This window comes from Dendrobates tinctorius, unplaced genomic scaffold (genome assembly GCF_039654945.1).
Source record: "Dendrobates tinctorius isolate UK_male_01 unplaced genomic scaffold, ASM3965494v1 ptg000245l, whole genome shotgun sequence".
In the NCBI taxonomy this organism is placed as follows: domain Eukaryota; kingdom Metazoa; phylum Chordata; class Amphibia; order Anura; family Dendrobatidae; genus Dendrobates; species Dendrobates tinctorius.
In genome coordinates, this window is record NW_027361912.1 from 8775238 (window position 1) to 8787303 (window position 12066).

At 44.1% G+C, this 12066-nt stretch overlaps 29 non-coding genes across 29 annotated transcripts; all 29 read right to left on the reverse strand.

The window, feature by feature from the left end:
- Positions 1-28: 28 nt before the first annotated feature.
- On the reverse strand, positions 29-169 carry LOC141063046 (U4 spliceosomal RNA). The gene has a single exon (XR_012224734.1). It is a non-coding gene; the product is annotated as a U4 spliceosomal RNA (small nuclear RNA).
- Positions 170-452: 283 nt separating this feature from the next.
- LOC141061694 (U4 spliceosomal RNA) lies at positions 453-593 on the reverse strand. The gene has a single exon (XR_012223531.1). It is a non-coding gene; the product is annotated as a U4 spliceosomal RNA (small nuclear RNA).
- Positions 594-874: 281 nt separating this feature from the next.
- On the reverse strand, positions 875-1015 carry LOC141061487 (U4 spliceosomal RNA). The gene has a single exon (XR_012223344.1). It is a non-coding gene; the product is annotated as a U4 spliceosomal RNA (small nuclear RNA).
- Positions 1016-1300: 285 nt separating this feature from the next.
- On the reverse strand, positions 1301-1441 carry LOC141060863 (U4 spliceosomal RNA). Its single transcript, XR_012222778.1, has one exon. It is a non-coding gene; the product is annotated as a U4 spliceosomal RNA (small nuclear RNA).
- Positions 1442-1724: 283 nt separating this feature from the next.
- LOC141061329 (U4 spliceosomal RNA) lies at positions 1725-1865 on the reverse strand. The gene has a single exon (XR_012223200.1). It is a non-coding gene; the product is annotated as a U4 spliceosomal RNA (small nuclear RNA).
- Positions 1866-2150: 285 nt separating this feature from the next.
- Positions 2151-2291, reverse strand: LOC141061060 (U4 spliceosomal RNA). Its single transcript, XR_012222957.1, has one exon. It is a non-coding gene; the product is annotated as a U4 spliceosomal RNA (small nuclear RNA).
- Positions 2292-2574: 283 nt separating this feature from the next.
- Positions 2575-2715, reverse strand: LOC141063076 (U4 spliceosomal RNA). Its single transcript, XR_012224761.1, has one exon. It is a non-coding gene; the product is annotated as a U4 spliceosomal RNA (small nuclear RNA).
- A 283-nt stretch (positions 2716-2998) lies between these two features.
- Positions 2999-3139, reverse strand: LOC141062235 (U4 spliceosomal RNA). The gene has a single exon (XR_012224022.1). It is a non-coding gene; the product is annotated as a U4 spliceosomal RNA (small nuclear RNA).
- Positions 3140-3420: 281 nt separating this feature from the next.
- On the reverse strand, positions 3421-3561 carry LOC141061185 (U4 spliceosomal RNA). The gene has a single exon (XR_012223070.1). It is a non-coding gene; the product is annotated as a U4 spliceosomal RNA (small nuclear RNA).
- Positions 3562-3844: 283 nt separating this feature from the next.
- Positions 3845-3985, reverse strand: LOC141060968 (U4 spliceosomal RNA). Its single transcript, XR_012222874.1, has one exon. It is a non-coding gene; the product is annotated as a U4 spliceosomal RNA (small nuclear RNA).
- Positions 3986-4268: 283 nt separating this feature from the next.
- On the reverse strand, positions 4269-4409 carry LOC141062809 (U4 spliceosomal RNA). The gene has a single exon (XR_012224520.1). It is a non-coding gene; the product is annotated as a U4 spliceosomal RNA (small nuclear RNA).
- A 283-nt stretch (positions 4410-4692) lies between these two features.
- On the reverse strand, positions 4693-4833 carry LOC141061724 (U4 spliceosomal RNA). The gene has a single exon (XR_012223558.1). It is a non-coding gene; the product is annotated as a U4 spliceosomal RNA (small nuclear RNA).
- Positions 4834-5114: 281 nt separating this feature from the next.
- LOC141061305 (U4 spliceosomal RNA) lies at positions 5115-5255 on the reverse strand. The gene has a single exon (XR_012223178.1). It is a non-coding gene; the product is annotated as a U4 spliceosomal RNA (small nuclear RNA).
- A 285-nt stretch (positions 5256-5540) lies between these two features.
- Positions 5541-5681, reverse strand: LOC141061918 (U4 spliceosomal RNA). The gene has a single exon (XR_012223734.1). It is a non-coding gene; the product is annotated as a U4 spliceosomal RNA (small nuclear RNA).
- Positions 5682-5964: 283 nt separating this feature from the next.
- Positions 5965-6105, reverse strand: LOC141062236 (U4 spliceosomal RNA). Its single transcript, XR_012224023.1, has one exon. It is a non-coding gene; the product is annotated as a U4 spliceosomal RNA (small nuclear RNA).
- Positions 6106-6386: 281 nt separating this feature from the next.
- Positions 6387-6527, reverse strand: LOC141063094 (U4 spliceosomal RNA). The gene has a single exon (XR_012224777.1). It is a non-coding gene; the product is annotated as a U4 spliceosomal RNA (small nuclear RNA).
- Positions 6528-6810: 283 nt separating this feature from the next.
- On the reverse strand, positions 6811-6951 carry LOC141060865 (U4 spliceosomal RNA). Its single transcript, XR_012222780.1, has one exon. It is a non-coding gene; the product is annotated as a U4 spliceosomal RNA (small nuclear RNA).
- A 283-nt stretch (positions 6952-7234) lies between these two features.
- Positions 7235-7375, reverse strand: LOC141062821 (U4 spliceosomal RNA). The gene has a single exon (XR_012224531.1). It is a non-coding gene; the product is annotated as a U4 spliceosomal RNA (small nuclear RNA).
- Positions 7376-7658: 283 nt separating this feature from the next.
- On the reverse strand, positions 7659-7799 carry LOC141062317 (U4 spliceosomal RNA). Its single transcript, XR_012224096.1, has one exon. It is a non-coding gene; the product is annotated as a U4 spliceosomal RNA (small nuclear RNA).
- Positions 7800-8080: 281 nt separating this feature from the next.
- Positions 8081-8221, reverse strand: LOC141061646 (U4 spliceosomal RNA). Its single transcript, XR_012223487.1, has one exon. It is a non-coding gene; the product is annotated as a U4 spliceosomal RNA (small nuclear RNA).
- Positions 8222-8506: 285 nt separating this feature from the next.
- On the reverse strand, positions 8507-8647 carry LOC141061141 (U4 spliceosomal RNA). The gene has a single exon (XR_012223031.1). It is a non-coding gene; the product is annotated as a U4 spliceosomal RNA (small nuclear RNA).
- Positions 8648-8930: 283 nt separating this feature from the next.
- LOC141062315 (U4 spliceosomal RNA) lies at positions 8931-9071 on the reverse strand. Its single transcript, XR_012224094.1, has one exon. It is a non-coding gene; the product is annotated as a U4 spliceosomal RNA (small nuclear RNA).
- A 283-nt stretch (positions 9072-9354) lies between these two features.
- On the reverse strand, positions 9355-9495 carry LOC141062210 (U4 spliceosomal RNA). The gene has a single exon (XR_012223999.1). It is a non-coding gene; the product is annotated as a U4 spliceosomal RNA (small nuclear RNA).
- A 281-nt stretch (positions 9496-9776) lies between these two features.
- LOC141060964 (U4 spliceosomal RNA) lies at positions 9777-9917 on the reverse strand. Its single transcript, XR_012222870.1, has one exon. It is a non-coding gene; the product is annotated as a U4 spliceosomal RNA (small nuclear RNA).
- Positions 9918-10202: 285 nt separating this feature from the next.
- Positions 10203-10343, reverse strand: LOC141061930 (U4 spliceosomal RNA). The gene has a single exon (XR_012223745.1). It is a non-coding gene; the product is annotated as a U4 spliceosomal RNA (small nuclear RNA).
- Positions 10344-10626: 283 nt separating this feature from the next.
- LOC141061593 (U4 spliceosomal RNA) lies at positions 10627-10767 on the reverse strand. Its single transcript, XR_012223440.1, has one exon. It is a non-coding gene; the product is annotated as a U4 spliceosomal RNA (small nuclear RNA).
- A 285-nt stretch (positions 10768-11052) lies between these two features.
- On the reverse strand, positions 11053-11193 carry LOC141061614 (U4 spliceosomal RNA). The gene has a single exon (XR_012223459.1). It is a non-coding gene; the product is annotated as a U4 spliceosomal RNA (small nuclear RNA).
- A 285-nt stretch (positions 11194-11478) lies between these two features.
- LOC141061403 (U4 spliceosomal RNA) lies at positions 11479-11619 on the reverse strand. The gene has a single exon (XR_012223267.1). It is a non-coding gene; the product is annotated as a U4 spliceosomal RNA (small nuclear RNA).
- A 283-nt stretch (positions 11620-11902) lies between these two features.
- LOC141061226 (U4 spliceosomal RNA) lies at positions 11903-12043 on the reverse strand. Its single transcript, XR_012223107.1, has one exon. It is a non-coding gene; the product is annotated as a U4 spliceosomal RNA (small nuclear RNA).
- Positions 12044-12066: the final 23 nt, after the last annotated feature.

The window sequence follows — 12066 nt, forward strand, 5'->3', positions numbered from 1 at the left end:
CTCTGTTATTTGCATACCATAGATTAAGTCTCCTGAGAGACCAACAAAAATTGCCAAAGCTGACTGTATTTCAAGTCATCATGGCAGGGTATTGGGAAAAGTTTTCAATTAGCAATAATCACGCCTCGGTTAAACCTCATGGGCTACGATATTGCCACTGCGCAAAGTTGAAAGAACTGTTGTGACCAATGCCTTCCTGCTTTCAAAGCAGAGCTTGTTTAAGCTACGGTGAGTTACAAATTCTCACTAGCCCTCCCACACTGCTTCCAGGCATCCTGGGCTTCCACATTCTGAGGGCTCAGGAAAGATGTAATTTTTGGCAATTACAGGCAGATTGCCTCACTCTCGCCTTCTGCTCCAAGAAACAAACATCAATCCATTGCTGTGAGAAGCAAGGCTTTTCTTCCCCACTGGGAGAAGCTAAGACTGTCATTTGCATTCCATGAATTAAGTCTCCTGAGAGACCAACAAAAATTGCCAAAGCTGACTGTATTCCAAGTCATCATGGCGGGGTATTGGGAAAAGTTTTCAATTAGCAATAATCACGCCTTGGATATACCTCATGGGCAACAATATTGCCACAGCGCAAAGATGAAAGAACAGAAGTGACCAAGGGCTTCCCGCTTCCAGGGCAGAACATTTTAAGCCATGGTGAGTTACAAATCACCACTAGCCCTCCACGCTGCTTCCAGGCATCCTTGGCTTACACATTCTAAGGGTTCAGTTAAGATGTAATTTTTGGCAATTACAGGCAGATTGCCTCACTCTCGCCTCCTGCTCCAAGAAACAAACTTCAATCCATTGCTGTGAGAAGCAAGGCTTTTCTTCCACACTGGGAGAACCTAAGACTGTCATTTACATAACATAGATTAAGTCTCCTGAGAGACCAACAAAAATTGCCAAAGCTGACTGTATTTCAAGTCATCATGGTGGGGTATTGGGAAAAGTTTTCAATTAGCAATAATCACGCCTCGGTGAAACCTCATAGGCTACGTTATTGCCACTGCGCAAAGTTGAAAGAACTGTTGTGACCAATGCCTTCCTGCTTCCAAAGCAGAGCTTGTTTAAGCTACGGAGAGTTACAAATTCTCACTAGCCCTCCCACACTGCTTCCAGGCATTCTGAGCTTCCACATTCTAAGGGCTCAGGTAAGATGAAATTTTTGGCAATTACAGGCAGATTGCCTCACTCTCTCCTTCTGCTCCAGGCAACAAACATCAATCCATTGCTGTGAGAAGCAAGGCTTTTCTTCCACGCTGGGAGGAGCTAAGACTCTGTTATTTGCATACAATGGATTAAGTCTCCTGAGAGACCAACAAAAATTGCCAAAGCTGACTGTATTTCAAGTCATCATGGCGGGGTATTGGGAAAAGTTTTCAATTAGCAATAATCACGCCTCGGTTAAACCTCATGGGCTACGATATTGTCACTGCACAAAGTTGAAAGAACTGTTGTGACCAATGCCTTCCTGCTTTCAAAGCAGAGCTTGTTTAAGCTACGGTGAGTTACAAATTCTCACTAGCCCTCCCACACTGCTTCCAGGCATCCTGGGCTTCCACATTCTGAGGGCTCAGGAAAAATGTAATTTTTGGCAATTACAGGCAGATTGCCTCACTCTCGCCTTCTGCTCCAAGAAACAAACATCAATCCATTGCTGTGAGAAGCAAGGCTTTTCTTCCACACTGGGAGGACCTAAGACTGTCATTTGCATACCATAGATTAAGTCTCCTGAGAGACCAACAAAAATTGCCAAAGCTGACTGTATTTCAAGTCATCATGGCGGGGTATTGGGACAAGTTTTCAATTAGCAATAATCACGCCTCGGCTAAACCTCATGGGCTACGATATTGTCACTGCACAAAGTTGAAAGAACTGTTGTGACCAATGCCTTCCCGCTTCCAAATCAGAGCTTGTTTAAGCTACGGTGAGTTACAAATTCTCACTAGCCCTCCCACACTGCTTCCAGGCATTCTGAGCTTCCACATTCTAAGGGCTCAGTTAAGATGAAATTTTTGGCAATTACAGGCAGATTGCCTCACTCTCTCTTTCTGCTCCAGGCAACAAACATCAATCCATTGCTGTTAGAAGCACGGCTTTTCTTCCACGCTGGGAGGAGCTAAGACTCTGTTATTTGCATACAATGGATTAAGTCTCCTGAGAGACCAACAAAAATTGCCAAAGCTGACTGTATTTCAAGTCATCATGGCGGGGTATTGGGAAAAGTTTTCAATTAGCAATAATCACGCCTCGGTTAAACCTCATAGGCTACGATATTGCCACTGCGCAAAGTTGAAAGAACTGTTGTGACCAATGCCTTCCTGCTTTCAAAGCAGAGCTTGTTTAAGCTACGGTGAGTTACAAATTCTCAATAGCCCTTCCACACTGCTTCCAGGCATCCTGAGCTTCCACATTCTAAGGGCTCAATTAAGATGAAATTTTTGGCCATTACAGGCAGATTGCCTCACTCTCTCCTTCTGCTCCAAGAAACAAACATCAATCCATTGCTGTGAGAAGCAAGGCTTTTCTTCCACACTGGGAGGACCTGAGACTGTCATTTGCATACCATAGATTAAGTCTCCTGAGAGACCAACAAAAATTGCCAAAGCTGACTGTATTTCAAGTCATCATGGCGGGGTATTGGGAAAAGTTTTCAATTAGCAATAATCACGCCTCGGTTAAACCTCATGGGCTACGATATTGCCACTGCGCAAAGTAGAAAGAACTGTTGTGACCAATGCCTTCCTGCTTCCAAAGCAGAGCTTGTTTAAGCTACGGTGAGTTACAAATTCTCACTAGCCCTCCCACACTGCTTCCAGGCATCCTGGGCTTCCACATTCTGAGGGCTCAGGAAAGATGTAATTTTTGGCAATTACAGGCAGATTGCCTCACTCTCGCCTTCTGCTCCAAGAAACAAACATCAATCCATTGCTGTGAGAAGCAAGGCTTTTCTTCCACACTGGGAGAAGCTAAGACTGTCATTTGCATTCCATGAATTAAGTCTCCTGAGAGACCAACAAAAATTGCCAAAGCTGACTGTATTCCAAGTCATTATGGCGGGGTATTGGGAAAAGTTTTCAATAAGCAATAATCACGCCTTGGATAAACCTCATGGGCAACAATATTGCCATAGCGCAAAGATAAAAGAACAGAAGTGACCAAGGGCTTCCGGCTTCCAGGGCAGAACATTTTAAGCCATGGTGAGTTACAAATCACCACTAGCCCTCCACGCTGCTTCCAGGCATCCTTGGCTTACACATTCTAAGGGTTCAGTTAAGATGTAATTTTTGGCAATTACAGGCAGATTGCCTCAGTCTCGCCTTCTGCTCCAAGAAACAAACATCAATCCATTGCTGTGAGAAGAAAGGCTTTTCTTCCACACTGGGAGGACCTAAGACTGTCATTTACATACCATAGATTAAGTCTCCTGAGAGACCAACAAAAATTGCCAAAGCTGACTGTATTTCAAGTCATCATGGCAGGGTATTGGGAAAAGTTTTCAATCAGCAATAATCACGCCTCGGTTAAACCTCATAGGCTACAATATTGCCACTGCGCAAAGTTGAAAGAACTGTTGTGACCAATGCCTTCCTGCTTCCAAAGCAGAGCTTGTTTAAGCTATGGTGAGTTACAAATTCTCACTAGCCCTCCCACACTGCTTCCAGGCATTCTGAGCTTCCACATTCTAAGGGCTCAGTTAAGATGAAATTTTTGGCAATTACAGGCAGATTGCCTCACTCTCGCCTTCTGCTCCAAGAAACAAACATCAATCCATTGCTGTGAGAAGCAAGGCTTTTCTTCCACACTGGGAGGACCTAAGACTGTCATTTGCATACCATAGATTAAGTCTCCTGAGAGACCCACAAAAATTGCCAAAGCTGACTGTATTTCAAGTCATCATGGCGGGGTATTGGGAAAAGTTTTCAATTAGCAATAATCACGCCTCGGTTAAACCTCATGGGCTACGATATTGTCACTGCACAAAGTTGAAAGAACTGTTGTGACCAATGCCTTCCCGCTTCCAAATCAGAGCTTGTTTAAGCTACGGTGAGTTACAAATTCTCAATAGCCCTTCCACACTGCTTCCAGGCATCCGGAGCTTCCACATTCTAAGGGCTCAGTTAAGATGAAATTTTTGGCCATTACAGGCAGATTGCCTCACTCTCTCCTTCTGCTCCAAGAAACAAACATCAATCCATTGCTGTGAGAAGCAAGGCTTTTCTTCCACACTGGGTGGACCTAAGTCTGTCATTTGCATACCATAGATTAAGTCTCCTGAGAGACCAACAAAAATTGCCAAAGCTGACTGTATTTCAAGTCATCATGGCGGGGTATTGGGAAAAGTTTTCAATTAGCAATAATCACGCCTCGGTTAAACCTCATGGGCCACGATATTGCCACTGCGCAAAGTTGAAAGAACTGTTGTGACCAATGCCTTCCTGCTTCCAAAGCAGAGCTTGTTTAAGCTACGGTGAGTTACAAATTCTCACTAGCCCTCCCACACTGCTTCCAGGCATCATGGGCTTCCACATTCTGAGGGCTCAGGAAAGATGTAATTTTTGGCAATTACAGGCAGATTGCCTCACTCTCGCCTTCTGCTCCAAGAAACAAACATCAATCCATTGCTGTGAGAAGCAAGGCTTTTCTTCCACACTGGGAGAAGCTAAGACTGTCATTTGCATTCCATGAATTAAGTCTCCTGAGAGACCAACAAAAATTGCCAAAGCTGACTGTATTCCAAGTCATTATGGCGGGGTATTGGGAAAAGTTTTCAATAAGCAATAATCACGCCTCGGATAAACCTCATGGGCAACAATATTGCCACAGCGCAAAGATGAAAGAACAGAAGTGACCAAGGGCTTCCCGATTCCAGGGCAGAACATTTTAAGCCATGGTGAGTTACAAATCACCACTAGCCCTCCACGCTGCTTCCAGGCATCCTTGGCTTACACATTCTAAGGGTTCAGTTAAGATGTAATTTTTGGCAATTACAGGCAGATTGCCTCACTCTCGCCTTCTGCTCCAAGAAACAAACATCAATCCATTGCTGTGAGAATCAAGGCTTTTCTTCCACACTGGGAGGACCTAAGACTGTCATTTACATACCATAGATTAAGTCTCCTGAGAGACCAACAAAAATTGCCAAAGCTGACTGTATTTCAAGTCATCATGGCAGGGTATTGGGAAAAGTTTTCATTTAGCAATAATCACGCCTCGGTTAAACCTCATAGGCTACGATATTGCCACTGCGCAAAGTTGAAAGAGCTGTTGTGACCAATGTCTTCCTGCTTCCAAAGCAGAGCTTGTTTAAGCTATGGTGAGTTACAAATTCTCACTAGCCCTCCCACACTGCTTCCAGGCATTCTGAGCTTCCACATTCTAAGGGCTCAGTTAAGATGAAATTTTTGGCAATTACAGGCAGATTGCCTCACTCTCTCCTTCTGCTCCAGGCAACAAACATCAATCCATTGCTGTGAGAAGCAAGGCTTTTCTTCCACGCTGGGAGGAGCTAAGACTCTGTTATTTGCATACAAAGGATTAAGTCTCCTGAGAGACCAACAAAAATTGCCAAAGCTGACTGTATTTCAAGTCATCATGGCGGGGTATTGGGAAAAGTTTTCAATTAGCAATAATCACGCCTCGGTTAAACCTCATGGGCTACGATATTGCCACTGCGCAAAGTTGAAAGAACTGTTGTGACCAATGCCTTCCTGCTTTCAAAGCAGAGCTTGTTTAAGCTACGGTGAGTTACAAATTCTCACTAGCCCTCCCACACTGCTTCCAGGCATCCTGGGCTTCCACATTCTGAGGGCTCAGGAAAGATGTAATTTTTGGCAATTACAGGCAGATTGCCTCACTCTCGCCTTCTGCTCCAAGAAACAAACATCAATCCATTGCTGTGAGAAGCAAGGCTTTTCTTCCACACTGGGAGAAGCTAAGACTGTCATTTGCATTCCATGAATTAAGTCTCCTGAGAGACCAACAAAAATTGCCAAAGCTGACTGTATTCCAAGTCATTATGGCGGGGTATTGGGAAAAGTTTTCAATAAGCAATAATCACGCCTTGGATAAACCTCATGGGCAACAATATTGCCATAGCGCAAAGATAAAAGAACAGAAGTGACCAAGGGCTTCCGGCTTCCAGGGCAGAACATTTTAAGCCATGGTGAGTTACAAATCACCACTAGCCCTCCACGCTGCTTCCAGGCATCCTTGGCTTACACATTCTAAGGGTTCAGTTAAGATGTAATTTTTGGCAATTACAGGCAGATTGCCTCAGTCTCGCCTTCTGCTCCAAGAAACAAACATCAATCCATTGCTGTGAGAAGCAAGGCTTTTCTTCCACACTGGGAGGACCTAAGACTGTCATTTACATACCATAGATTAAGTCTCCTGAGAGACCAACAAAAATTGCCAAAGCTGACTGTATTTCAAGTCATCATGGCAGGGTATTGGGAAAAGTTTTCAATCAGCAATAATCACGCCTCGGTTAAACCTCATAGGCTACGATATTGCCACTGCGCAAAGTTGAAAGAACTGTTGTGACCAATGCCTTCCTGCTTCCAAAGCAGAGCTTGTTTAAGCTATGGTGAGTTACAAATTCTCACTAGCCCTCCCACACTGCTTCCAGGCATTCTGAGCTTCCACATTCTAAGGGCTCAGTTAAGATGAAATTTTTGGCAATTACAGGCAGATTGCCTCACTCTCGCCTTCTGCTCCAAGAAACAAACATCAATCCATTGCTGTGAGAAGCAAGGCTTTTCTTCCACACTGGGAGGACCTAAGACTGTCATTTGCATACCATAGATTAAGTCTCCTGAGAGACCAACAAAAATTGCCAAAGCTGACTGTATTTCAAGTCATCATGGCGGGGTATTGGGAAAAGTTTTCAATTAGCAATAATCACGCCTCGGTTAAACCTCATGGGCTACGATATTGTCACTGCACAAAGTTGAAAGAACTGTTGTGACCAATGCCTTCCCGCTTCCAAATCAGAGCTTGTTTAAGCTACGGTGAGTTACAAATTCTCAATAGCCCTTCCACACTGCTTCCAGGCATCCGGAGCTTCCACATTCTAAGGGCTCAGTTAAGATGAAATTTTTGGCCATTACAGGCAGATTGCCTCACTCACTCCTTCTGCTCCAAGAAACAAACATCAATCCATTGCTGTGAGAAGCAAGGCTTTTCTTCCACACTGGGTGGACCTAAGACTGTCATTTGCATACCATAGATTAAGTCTCCTGAGAGACAAACAAAAATTGCCAAAGCTGACTGTATTTCAAGTCATCATGGCGGGGTATTGGGAAAAGTTTTCAATTAGCAATAATCACGCCTCGGTTAAACCTCATGGGCCACGATATTGCCACTGCGCAAAGTTGAAAGAACTGTTGTGACCAATGCCTTCCTGCTTCCAAAGCAGAGCTTGTTTAAGCTACGGTGAGTTACAAATTCTCACTAGCCCTCCCACACTGCTTCCAGGCATCATGGGCTTCCACATTCTGAGGGCTCAGGAAAGATGTAATTTTTGGCAATTACAGGCAGATTGCCTCACTCTCGCCTTCTGCTCCAAGAAACAAACATCAATCCATTGCTGTGAGAAGCAAGGCTTTTCTTCCACACTGGGAGAAGCTAAGACTGTCATTTGCATTCCATGAATTAAGTCTCCTGAGAGACCAACAAAAATTGCCAAAGCTGACTGTATTCCATGTCATTATGGCGGGGTATTGGGAAAAGTTTTCAATAAGCAATAATCACGCCTTGGATAAACCTCATGGGCAACAATATTGCCACAGCGCAAAGATGAAAGAACAGAAGTGACCAAGGGCTTCCCGATTCCAGGGCAGAACATTTTAAGCCATGGTGAGTTACAAATCACCACTAGCCCTCCACGCTGCTTCCAGGCATCCTTGGCTTACACATTCTAAGGGTTCAGTTAAGATGTAATTTTTGGCAATTACAGGCAGATTGCCTCACTCTCGCCTTCTGCTCCAAGAAACAAACATCAATCCATTGCTGTGAGAAGCAAGGCTTTTCTTCCACACTGGGAGGACCTAAGACTGTCATTTACATACCATAGATTAAGTCTCCTGAGAGACCAACAAAAATTGCCAAAGCTGACTGTATTTCAAGTCATCATGGCGGGGTATTGGGAAAAGTTTTCATTTAGCAATAATAACGCCTCGGTTAAACCTCATAGGCTACGATATTGCCACTGCGCAAAGTTGAAAGAGCTGTTGTGACCAATGCCTTCCTGCTTCCAAAGCAGAGCTTGTTTAAGCTATGGTGAGTTACAAATTCTCACTAGCCCTCCCACACTGCTTCCAGGCATTCTGAGCTTCCACATTCTAAGGGCTCAGTTAAGATGAAATTTTTGGCAATTACAGGCAGATTGCCTCACTCTCTCCTTCTGCTCCAGGCAACAAACATCAATCCATTGCTGTGAGAAGCAAGGCTTTTCTTCCACGCTGGGAGGAGCTAAGACTCTGTTATTTGCATACAAAGGATTAAGTCTCCTGAGAAACCAACAAAAATTGCCAAAGCTGACTGTATTTCAAGTCATCATGGCGGGGTATTCGGAAAAGTTTTCAATTAGCAATAATCACGCCTCGGTTAAACCTCATGGGCTACGATATTGCCACTGCGCAAAGTTGAAAGAACTGTTGTGACCAATGCCTTCCTGCTTTCAAAGCAGAGCTTGTTTAAGCTACGGTGAGTTACAAATTCTCACTAGCCCTCCCACACTGCTTCCAGGCATCCTGGGCTTCCACATTCTGAGGGCTCAGGAAAGATGTAATTTTTGGCAATTACAGGCAGATTGCCTCACTCTCGCCTTCTGCTCCAAGAAACAAACATCAATCCATTGCTGTGAGAAGCAAGGCTTTTCTTCCACACTGGGAGGACCTAAGACTGTCATTTGCATACCATAGATTAAGTCTCCTGACAGACCAACAAAAATTGCCAAAGCTGACTGTATTTCAAGTCATCATGGCGGGGTATTGAGAAAAGTTTTCAATTAGCAATTATCACGCCTCGGTTAAACATCATGGGCTACGATATTGTCACTGCACAAAGTTGAAAGAACTGTTGTGACCAATGCCTTCCAGCTTCCAAATCAGAGCTTGTTTAAGCTACGGTGAGTTACAAATTCTCACTAGCCCTCCCACACTGCTTCCAGGCATCATGGGCTTCCACATTCTGAGGGCTCAGGAAATATGTAATTTTTGGCAATTACAGGCAGATTGCCTCACTCTCGCCTTCTGCTCCAAGAAACAAACATCAATCCATTGCTGTGAGAAGCAAGGCTTTTCTTCCACACTGGGAGAAGCTAAGACTGTCATTTGCATTCCATGAATTAAGTCTCCTGAGAGACCAACAAAAATTGCCGAAGCTGACTGTATTCCAAGTCATTATGGCGGGGTATTGGGAAAAGTTTTCAATAAGCAATAATCACGCCTTGGATAAACCTCATGGGCAACAATATTGCCACAGCGCAAAGATGAAAGAACAGAAGTGACCAAGGGCTTCCCGATTCCAGGGCAGAACATTTTAAGCCATGGTGAGTTACAAATCACCACTAGCCCTCCACGCTGCTTCCAAGCATCCTTGGCTTACACATTCTAAGGGTTCAGTTAAGATGTAATTTTTGGCAATTACAGGCAGATTGCCTCACTCTCGCCTTCTGCTCCAAGAAACAAACATCAATCCATTGCTGTGAGAAGCAAGGCTTTTCTTCCACACTGGGAGGACCTAAGACTGTCATTTACATACCATAGATTAAGTCTCCTGAGAGACCAACAAAAATTGCCAAAGCTGACTGTATTTCAAGTCATCATGGCGGGGTATTGGGAAAAGTTTTCATTTAGCAATAATCACGCCTCGGTTAAACCTCATAGGCTACGATATTGCCACTGCGCAAAGTTGAAAGAGCTGTTGTGACCAATGCCTTCCTGCTTCCAAAGCAGAGCTTGTTTAAGCTATGGTGAGTTACAAATTCTCACTAGCCCTCCCACACTGCTTCCAGGCATTCTGAGCTTCCACATTCTAAGGGCTCAGTTAAGATGAAATTTTTGGCAATTACAGGCAGATTGCCTCACTCTCTCCTTCTGCTCCAGGCAACAAACATCAATCCATTGCTGTTTGAAGCAAGGCTTTTCTTCCACGCTGGGAGGAGCTAAGACTCTGTTATTTGCATACAATGGATTAAGTCTCCTGAGAGACCAACAAAAATTGCCAAAGCTGACTGTATTTCAAGTCATCATGGCGGGGTATTGGGAAAAGTTTTCAATTAGCAATAATCACGCCTCGGTTAAACCTCATGGGCTACGATATTGCCACTGCGCAAAGTTGAAAGAACTGTTGTGACCAATGCCTTCCTGCTTTCAAAGCAGAGCTTGTTTAAGCTACGGTGAGTTACAAATTCTCACTAGCCCTCCCACACTGCTTCCAGGCATCCTGGGCTTCCACATTCTGAGGGCTCAGGAAAGATGTAATTTTTGGCAATTACAGGCAGATTGCCTCACTCTCGCCTTCTGCTCCAAGAAACAAACATCAATCCATTGCTGTGAGAAGCAAGGCTTTTCTTCCACACTGGGAGGACCTAAGACTGTCATTTGCATACCATAGATTAAGTCTCCTGAGAGACCAACAAAAATTGCCAAAGCTGACTGTATTTCAAGTCATCATGGCGGGGTATTGAGAAAAGTTTTCAATTAACAATAATCACGCCTCGGTTAAACCTCATGGGCTACGATATTGTCACTGCACAAAGTTGAAAGAACTGTTGTGACCAATGCCTTCCCGCTTCCAAATCAGAGCTTGTTTAAGCTACGGTGAGTTACAAATTCTCACTAGCCCTCCCACACTGCTTCCAGGCATTCTGAGCTTCCACATTCTAAGGGCTCAGTTAAGATGACATTTTTGGCAATTACAGGCAGATTGCCTCACTCTCTCCTTCTGCTCCAGGCAACAAACATCAATCCATTGCTGTGAGAAGAAAGGCTTTTATTCCACGCTGGGAGGAGCTAAGACTCTGTTATTTGCATACAATGGATTAAGTCTTCTGAGAGACCAACAAAAATTGACAAAGCTGACTGTATTTCAAGTCATCATGGCGGGGTATTGGAAAAAGTTTTCAATTAGCAATAATCACGCCTCGGTTAAACCTCATAGGCTACGATATTGCCACTGCGCAAAGTTGAAAGAACTGTTGTGACCAATGCCTTCCTGCTTCCAAAGCAGAGCTTGTTTAAGCTATGGTGAGTTACAAATTCTCACTAGCCCTCCCACACTGCTTCCAGGCATTCTGAGCTTCCACATTCTAAGGGCTCAGTTAAGATGAAATTTTTGGCAATTACAGGCAGATTGCCTCACTCTCTCCTTCTGCTCCAGGCAACAAACATCAATCCATTGCTGTGAGAAGCAAGGCTATTCTTCCACGCTGGGAAAAGCTAAGACTCTGTTATTTGCATACCATAGATTAAGTCTCTTGAGAGACCAACAAAAATTGCCAAAGCTGACTGTATTTCAAGTCATCATGGCGGGGTATTGGGAAAAGTTTTCAATTAGCAATAATCACGCCTCGGTTAAACCTCATGGGCTACGATATTGCCACTGCGCAAAGTTGAAAGAACTGTTGTGACCAATGCCTTCCTGCTTTCAAAGCAGAGCTTGTTTAAGCTACGGTGAGTTACAAATTCTCACTAGCCCTCCCACACTGCTTCCAGGCATTCTGGGCTTCCACATTCTGAGGGCTCAGGAAAGATGTAATTTTTGGCAATTACAGGCAGATTGTCTCACTCTCGCCTACTGCTCCAAGAAACAAACATCAATCCATTGCTGTGAGAAGCAAGGCTTTGCTTCCACACTGGAAGGACCTAAGACTGTCATTTGCATACCATAGATTAAGTCTCCTGAGAAACCAACAAAAATTGCCAAAGCTGACTGTATTTCAAGTCATCATGGCGGGGTATTGGGAAAAGTTTTCAATTAGCAATAATCACGCCTCGGTTAAACCTCATGGGCTACGATATTGTCACTGCACAAAGTTGAAAGAACTGTTGTGACCAATGC